Source organism: Bos indicus x Bos taurus, chromosome 28, assembly GCF_003369695.1.
Source record: "Bos indicus x Bos taurus breed Angus x Brahman F1 hybrid chromosome 28, Bos_hybrid_MaternalHap_v2.0, whole genome shotgun sequence".
Classification (NCBI taxonomy): Eukaryota; Metazoa; Chordata; class Mammalia; order Artiodactyla; family Bovidae; genus Bos; species Bos indicus x Bos taurus.
In genome coordinates, this window is record NC_040103.1 from 9178515 (window position 1) to 9187150 (window position 8636).

Here is an 8636-nt window from a genome sequence, read left to right on the forward strand (position 1 = left end):
CCCAAAGCAGCAGTCAGAGATAAAAGGTAAGTTGTAAAAACTGGGTTCTTTTGCAACTTGATGTCCAATGGGGCGGTTGTTACATGTTGATTGTCTGCTGTGTTCTCGGCACTGTACAGAACATTTGATTTTGCACCATGTTCGGGATCCCAGGTGGAGCGATGGTAAAGGATCTGCCTACCAGCGCAGGAGACGCAAGAACTCGGGTTCTATCCCTGTGTTGGGAAGATCCCCTGGAGTACGAAATGGCAGCCCTCTCCAGTATTCTTGCCTGGAGAATCCCATGGACAGAGGAGCCTGGTGGGCTACAGTCCATAGTGTGACAAGGAGTCAGACACAACTGAGCGTGCACAAGCATGTACACACGGTGTTTTCATTAGGCTGCGTGTGACGTGTTCTCATACGTTAGCCCAAAATGTACTATGGGAAAGTGCAGATGAGCCTTTCACATTTATTATGGACATTTAGGGAAATGGAACCAAAAGGGTGTGCTTATTTAGTGTTTTGTGGTTCCAGACCCTCAAGTCAGAGGGTCATCTCTCCTTGGATCCTGACACCCCTTCGTGATAGAAGGAGGGGGTCCCAGCATGACAAATGTCCCGTGGGACATGTTTCCAAATTTCCAAACTGCAGATTTCAATGTCAAAGCTGACATTTTTTCAAGTTTTTTTTTTTAATGTGGACCATTTTTAAAGCATTTTGAATTTAAAATTTGTTTTTATTGAATTTGTTATGATATTGTTCTGTTTTATATTTTGGTTTCTTGGCCAAGCAGTGTGTGGGATCTTAGTTCCCTGATCAGGGATTGAACCCGTACTCCCTGCATTGGGAGGCGAAGTCTCAACCACTGGACCACCAGGGAATTCCCCCCAAGCTTAGACAGAACTTACCCTCATAGATACCTGAATGTGGCTATGGTTCATAAATGTCAGCTGAAATTACCTTTGAGTTGGATCAGAAATGTTAAGACACAAGAGTGCAGATGGTTCAGCTATGGGCAGAGCTAAGAATGCTCCTTTATCTTTATGTTCAGGAATTACAGAGAAACCACGAGACCACAGAGCACCACCCACTCATCTCTCCATTTGGCAGCATTACTTCCAAAGCCCTGATGGCTAATAATTTCCATCACTGGCTATAAAAGCTTAAGTGTCTTTTATAATTGCATAGCGGAAGTGCCAGGGTAGAAGGGATTAAAAAAAAATAGGAGTTGATATAAGTATGTTGTTTTAATTTCACTCTATCATTATTTGCACACATCAACATCTACATTCATTGGCATTTACCTTAGGAAAAGTTGTAATTATTAACAGTATGATATTAGCAGAGAGAGATTTAACCAAAAATTGTTTTTAATTAAAGTTCATTCAGATTCTAGACTTTGACCAAATGAAGGATGACTTTCATCTGTGTTACATACAGAAACAGCAAAAGTAAATCTCAACTGAAATAGAACTATAACACAATTCTGTAACAATCCCAAATAATTTTCTTTAAAGTTTATTTTTAGTAGATAAATACTGTATTAGCCTGACTATGATGATACTTTACAAAGGTCAAAGTGGAAAGGAAGAGAATTACTTTATGCCTGATTGATCAAATAATTGTTAAACTGTATTCATTAATACTTAAAAGCTTTGTTCTGTAGGAATCCATGTTGAATTGACCACACTATGAACTAATCTGCTTTTGATGAGGTCCTTTCGCTATTAGAAGGATGAATTCTTTTTAGCTAAGTTCCAAGGTACACTCTTTTAAACAAAACTCTCACCTGAAATGTCATGGTGTTATGTGTGGCAATATGCATTTTAGTTGGTTGCAATAGAAAATTACTACTTGCAAGGGAATGGAAAGCAAAGTAGACACCACACACACACCCAGGACGTATGCACACAGAGGAAGACTCACGTGGAAGGAAGAAATGGCAGCCACTCCAGTATGCTCGCCTGGAAAATCCTGTGGACTGAGGAGCCTGGTAGGCTACCGTCCATGGGGTCGCAAAGAGTCGGACACGACTGAGTGACAAATAAAGCACAGAGTTATTTAAATTATTAAATAACTTAATTTAAATTAAGTTAAATTTAAATGACTTAAAGTAATCTTAAAATTATAAGATTTTAAATAGGGCTTAAATTGTTTACCTGGATCGCCCATCAGTATTCAAGATAACTTGTATGAACAAGTCTTCCATTTTTGTGACACTAAATAATAAATATTCAATAATATAGAGGGACTTCCCTGGCGATCCAGTGGTCAGACTCTGTGCTTCCACTGCAGGGGACCCAGGTTCAACTCCTGGTTGGGAAACTAAGATCCCACAAGCTACATGGCCATAAAATAATAACATAGAAAATGCGTGGTCATAGACAAAGATGCTGCGCCTCTGTTACCCTGTAGGGTAATTTTTATGTGGTGCTGCCCTCTGCTGGAGAATGAAATTTATTTGCATTCTTTCAGGCTTGGTTAAGACCAGCCTGTGTGTGTGTCAGTCGCTAAGCTGTGATTCCATGGACTGTGGCCCACCAGGCTCCGGCTCCTCTGTCCATGGAATTCTCCATGGCAAGAATACTAGAGTGGGCAACCATTCCCTTCTCCAGGGGTCTACCTGACCCAGGGATCAAACCCCTGTCTCTTGCGTCTCCTGCACTGGCAAGCAGATTCTTTGCCTTCTGAGCCACCGGGGACCACCTAGCCCCAAGACCAGCCTAGAACCAACCTTCTATTGATTATTGGTTGTATGTTAGAACCCTTAGAAGTAGCCCACTAAAAAATCAGAAGAGTGCACTCATTTTACAGACTGACAAATATTAATGGAATGAGGCTGGCATAATTGAGATAAGGGTTCCTGTCCCCTGAAGGTATCCCCATCATGACAACATCCATCACTCAGATGAAATGTGGAACAGTCAACCCTAGTTACAGTTCCTCACTCTGGGAATTCTCCCTAAACACTCAGTAGGACTTTTCCTCTGTGGAGATTTAAAGTTAGCTGTCTGTGGTCTCTCTTGCTTTCAGTTTAATGATGTTTCGTCTTGAACATCACAAGAATAGTGGCTTCTGTGTAAAAAGGCAAAGGGATTGATCTCCCTCAGTTACAGCAGACTTCAAGGCAGAGTGCTAGCTGTGTCTTCCTCTGTGACACATAAAAGAAACACGGTATTTTAAATACAATCCTAATAACTAAGATCTAGCAAATTTTCTTTCTCTTTCAGATGAGTGAATATATTTCATTTAGTTTTGAGGCAAGACTATCCTCCTTATATTAATAACATTTTTTCACTTCTGTCCTCCCTGTTCTAGAATCTTCCTCTCCTCTGGGGTCATGTTTCTGCTCTCTGTATTGCTTGTTTTAGGGCCAGTTCCTCAGTCTTTGAATCAGATTTCTTCTATATGCCTGTGGCCTTCTTAATCCCGGTGACCTGCTAACATTAACCTCCTTTTTTTTGCTTATACATATAGAGGATTATCTTTCATATTTAATGACACTTTGGACCTAAGAACATTGAAACTGTTTTCTACCCTTGTAACCAAAACATCTGCAACTGCGTGTAGAGGAAGTGACTGAGAAACAGTCTCCCTCCTGATTCTGTGATTTCTTGCCTGGGAGTTCCAGCTCCACCTTCTGAAATGTGTGCACTTGTGTATAAATGGACAAGGGCAAATCTTGCTTCCCATTTGTTTGGAGGGTTGTGGCCGTGATGCTGAACCAAGTGCCGGGCAAGTGGGGTCCCATTGCCTAGAGGAAGACCCAGAGCAGAGGAGGGGAGGCTGTTCCCTTTGTCCCCATGGCCATCTTAGCCAAGGACACCCCTGAAATCAACTCCACAGTTGAAGAGATCAAAGCAGTCAACAGCGCAACTCGAAATGATTGAGTTTATCAACCCTTTTGGAAATGTAAAGATTATAGCTTCTCATGGTCCCTGAGCTGAGCTGAGCTCTTCTGCTTGATGTGACCTCCAATGACCATTTTCCTTTGAGATGTACCCTTGAAAGCTCCGTGGAGGACTTCTTCAGCAGTGCTTTTATATGACTGAATTTTTGTGATCCTTTATATGTCTTCACGCTGTACTTTTGAAGATGCCTTCATTTTGATGTCTTGCATGATTTTATATGTTCCTTTATAAATAGAGATTAAACTATCATAATGGGTGCTACAAAATTAAATGGGTGTCCACCATAACTCTAATTGGTGCTTTTATGCAGATTCTAACACAGTCGTTGATTCCTTTGTTCTCTTGGTCAGTCATCAGTCAGAAACCTAGTGACTTTCTACAATACGTCCCAGGGATGCAAAGATAAGCAACACCTTCCTACCCTCCGGGAGTTTTAGATGAGGGAGAGTCATTGTACATGATGAGAGACATTCCTGGAGAGGGTGCCACACACACCCAGGAACGGGCAGAACAAAGTGAGAATCGCTGAGGTAGAAGGAAACTCGGGTGAATAAGTAGTCTGATGAAGTGTTTTGGATGTTGTAATACCTGCATGTGAAGAGTGTTTTCACAGTCACCTTCTGCCTCTCCTAACTTTCTCTCTCTGGCCCAGGCTGGTCTACTGAGCTGCCAGACGCCCCAACTATCAGCTTGACATCTCCACGCAGCTGCTTCCCAGGTACCTCAAATCCAACCCGTCCTGAAGAGAACCCATGGCTCACCTGTCCACATTTCCTCTTCACCAGAGTTCCCTATCTGACCATCTACCTTGCTGGTAGACCCCCTCCCAAATGTCTCCTAAATCTCTTCCCTCTACTCCATCCTCACAACCGTCCTAAGCCAGGCAGCCACCCTTTCTCATCCTGCAAGAGCCTCCCAAGTGGTCTCCAACCGCTGGACGAATCCTGCCACCCCCACATTAACTGCTTTGATGGGCTCCCACTGAAGATAAAATCCCAAATTTGCAGCATGGCCTCTAAGGCCCCGTGACTTGCGTGTGTGGCTTGTCATCGTGTCCACTCTCCCACAGCACCTGAAGCTTTAGCCGCCCTAGATTGAGGTCCTCAGCTCCCCACACTGCAGCTACACTCAGACCTGGTCCCGCCGCCCTTCCCTAGCCCAGCCTCTTCAGGCCCCATGTCTTGCCTCTAACCCCGCTATTACCAGGAAAGTGCCCCTGCCTCCCAGACTTGGTTGTCTTCCTGTTATATTTACCCCACAGCACTCATCACCGTAATAACCTGATAACTGGTGTCAAGCCCGCTGGGCTGCAAACCACAGATGGGGCCTTGTTTGTAGTTCACTATTACCATTAGCACTAACTGGCCTGGAGTGATTCGAAATATGCTGAAGAAATGAAATGGAACTAAGAAAGTAATACTTTAAATAAAGTGAAAGCTTAAAAAAATATTTTAAACAGTATCATGGTTCTTGAGGAGGAAAAATGTTATAAATAGAAAATACCCCAAATGAGGGGTTTTACATACCAAACCGTGAATGCCTCTGGGACACAGGACACTTTTATTTTAATGAGGTTCATCCCCTTCCATTCATTTTCTGCTTCAAAGATTAAAGCAAAAATCTTCTGGAATTAGATGGCAATCAATCTTTCACAGAGTTGTGAACCTACTACAAAGCCTCTGAATTGTGGGCTTTAGAGTGCTTTTTCACATGGTGAAGTTTACGTTATGTGAATTGTATCCCAATAGGAAAAAAAAACAAACCTAAAGAATAAAGCTGTCCCCACAGGGGAGAGTGAAGCAAAAACAGCAGCTCTGAGCAGCTGAGGGAAGCCAGGCAAAGGCGGAGGGGAAAGTGAGGAGGAGGCTGGACTTGAAGCCAGTGAAGATTGCTCTGTGCGTCCAACCAAGCAGGGTGCCTTCCGTCTCCCTGACAGCCAGGATGCTGAAAGCGCTCTGGACCCCTGCTGTCCTCTGCAGAGCTGAAGATCCTGCTTCTCACAGGGCTGTGGAGCGAAGAACCCTGTTCCAAATATCACCATCTATCCCACCTCTTCACCTGCAGGCCCCTCAGCCTCTCTCCCAGGAAGACACACACCAAAACACCAAGACAGCCAAGCAATCAGGGCAGTAGCAGTTGGATTTGTCCAGGATACAGAAAATCATCATGTTTGCTGTGGACTCAATAAAGTAGCAACATGGGAGAACCGACCGGAAAAGGGAAACAAAGAGAAATAAATGGCAAGAATTGGTTCTTTCTCTATGTATATGTCTCTGAAAAAAGCCAGATCAAAAATGGGTTATTCTTCCGGAGTGACAGATTTAGAAGAGCTGCTTATACCTCTTTTAGATTATTTCTGTTTCTAGTTTTAAATAGAAACTAATAGGAGAAATCACAGTAAGTCAGTCAGCAAACATTTACCGAGCATTTACTATGGGCAAGCCCTCAACTGAGTTCTGAGAATACAACGATAGACCCCGACCCTCAAGGGATCAACAAATCCAGGAATGAAGACAGGAAAGAAAACAGGCATCTGTTGTGTTAGGAAGCCAAAGTTTATCTTTGATAGCTAGAATTTCGAATTCAGTCAGTATTTTTATGGGGGAACAAATGGTAAGTTCCATCAGGACAATTTAATAAAGGAACTAGTCACAGGAGTGAAAGGAACCCAAGGAGGAACTAACAGATGTAGGCATCTTTAGGTCTAAAGGAGCAAGTCGAGGGAGAGGTCAGTGGGAACGCAGATGGTAGCTCATACAGATTATCACTCACCTTACTGAAGGAGATCTTGGTTGCTTCCAAGTTTTGGCAGTTATAGTTACGTTATATGCTATGTAAACATCTATGTGCAGTTTTTTGTGTAGACAGAAAGTTTTGTGCTTATTTGAGCAAATACCAGGGAGTGCAATTGCTGGAACACACGGTAAAAGTATTTTGGTGTTTGTTAAGGTCTTTGATCCATTTTTAAGTTGGGTGTCTTTTGTTGCTTTTGTTTAGCTTTAAGAGTTCTTGATATATTCTGTGTAAGTCCTTTAATAGAGGTGTTCTTCGCCAGCATGCTGTCCCAGTCTGGGGCTTCTCCTCTCATTCTCTTGATACTGTCTTTTGCTAGCAGAAGTCTTTAATTTTACCGAAGTTCAGATTATCAGTTAATTATTTCATGAACCCTGTCTTTGGTGTTGTATCGAAAAAGTCATCACTGTACCCAAGGTCATCTAGGTTTTCTCCTGTATTACCTTCTAGGAGTTTTATAGTTTTCCATTTAACAGTTAGGTGTAAGACCCATTTGGAGCTAATTTTTGTGAAGGATGTAAGGTCTGTATCTAGATTCATTTTTTTGAATGTAGATGTCTGATTGTTCCGGAACCACATGCTGAAAAGGATATCTTTACTCCATTTTATTCCCTTTGCTCCTTTGTCAAAGACCAGTTGCTTCTTTTTATGTGGCTTTGCTTCTGGGCTCTCAGTTCTGTTGATCTGTTTGTTTATTCTTTCGAGAATACTATGGGATTCTTGATTACTGTACCTCTACAGCAAGTCTTGAAGCTAGGGAGTGTCAGTGCTTCTGTTTTGTTCTTTCAATAGTGTGTGGGCTGTTCTAGGTCTTTTACCTCTCCATATAAACTTTATAATTAGTTTATTGATATCCATCAAATACTTGGATTATATTTGATTTCGATTACATTGAGTCTCTCAATCAATTAGGGAAGAACTGACATCTTGATAATATTAAATGTGCCACTTCTAGGAATCAATCCCAAAGAGATAGTGTGGCTATATTCAAAGACACGTACCCAAAGTTATCACTGAAGCACTACTTATGACAGATGAGAAACAACCCAGGTATCCACAGGTTAAGTAAACTATGGAATGTTGACACAGTGGAGTAATGTGGAGCTATAGAAATGAAATGAGGAGTGTCTCTGTGTACTACTGTGGAGTTATCTTCAAGCTATATGTGAAGTAAAAAGAGGAAAGTACACAACTATTCATGGCGTGCTACTTTTTATCCAAGATGAGAATATGAATAGGTAGAGGTAACCATCCACAAATGTTACCTGTAGAAAGAGGGAGGAACTAGGATGGAGAGCACAGGGGGAGAAGTTAGAATTCCTTGAATGTATCTTGTAAATTTGGCTTTGAATTCATGTAAATACATCACAAAATTATAAACCAGAATTAAACCAAAGTTAAATAAATACAAAGCAAGCCCCAAGAATTGAAAGCACAATGAAACAAATGAGTGTAAATAGTATATTAAGGTGGTGGCTTACTCACAGAGATACATTATTTCAATTACTTAAAAAAAATTGTGTTTAACACATAACATAAAATTTAGCAATTGATGCTTTTGAACTGTGGTGTTGGAGAAGATTCTTAAGAGTCCCCTGGACTGCAAGGAGATCCAACCAGTCCATTCTGAAGGAGATCAGCCCTGGGATTTCTTTGGAAGGAATGATGCTAAAGCTGAAACTCCAGTACTTTGGCCACCTCATGTGAAGAGTTGACTTATTGGAAAAGACTCTGATGCTGGGAGGGATTGGGGGCAGGAGGAGAAGGGGACGACAGAGGATGAGATGGCTGGATGGCATCACTGACTCGATGGACGTGAGTCTGAGCAGACTCTGGGAGTTGGTGATGGACAGGGAGGCCTGGCGTGCTGCGATTCATGGGGTCGCAAAGAGTTGGACACGACTGAGCGACTGAACTGATCTGAACTGAACTGAACCATTCTAAGTGTAC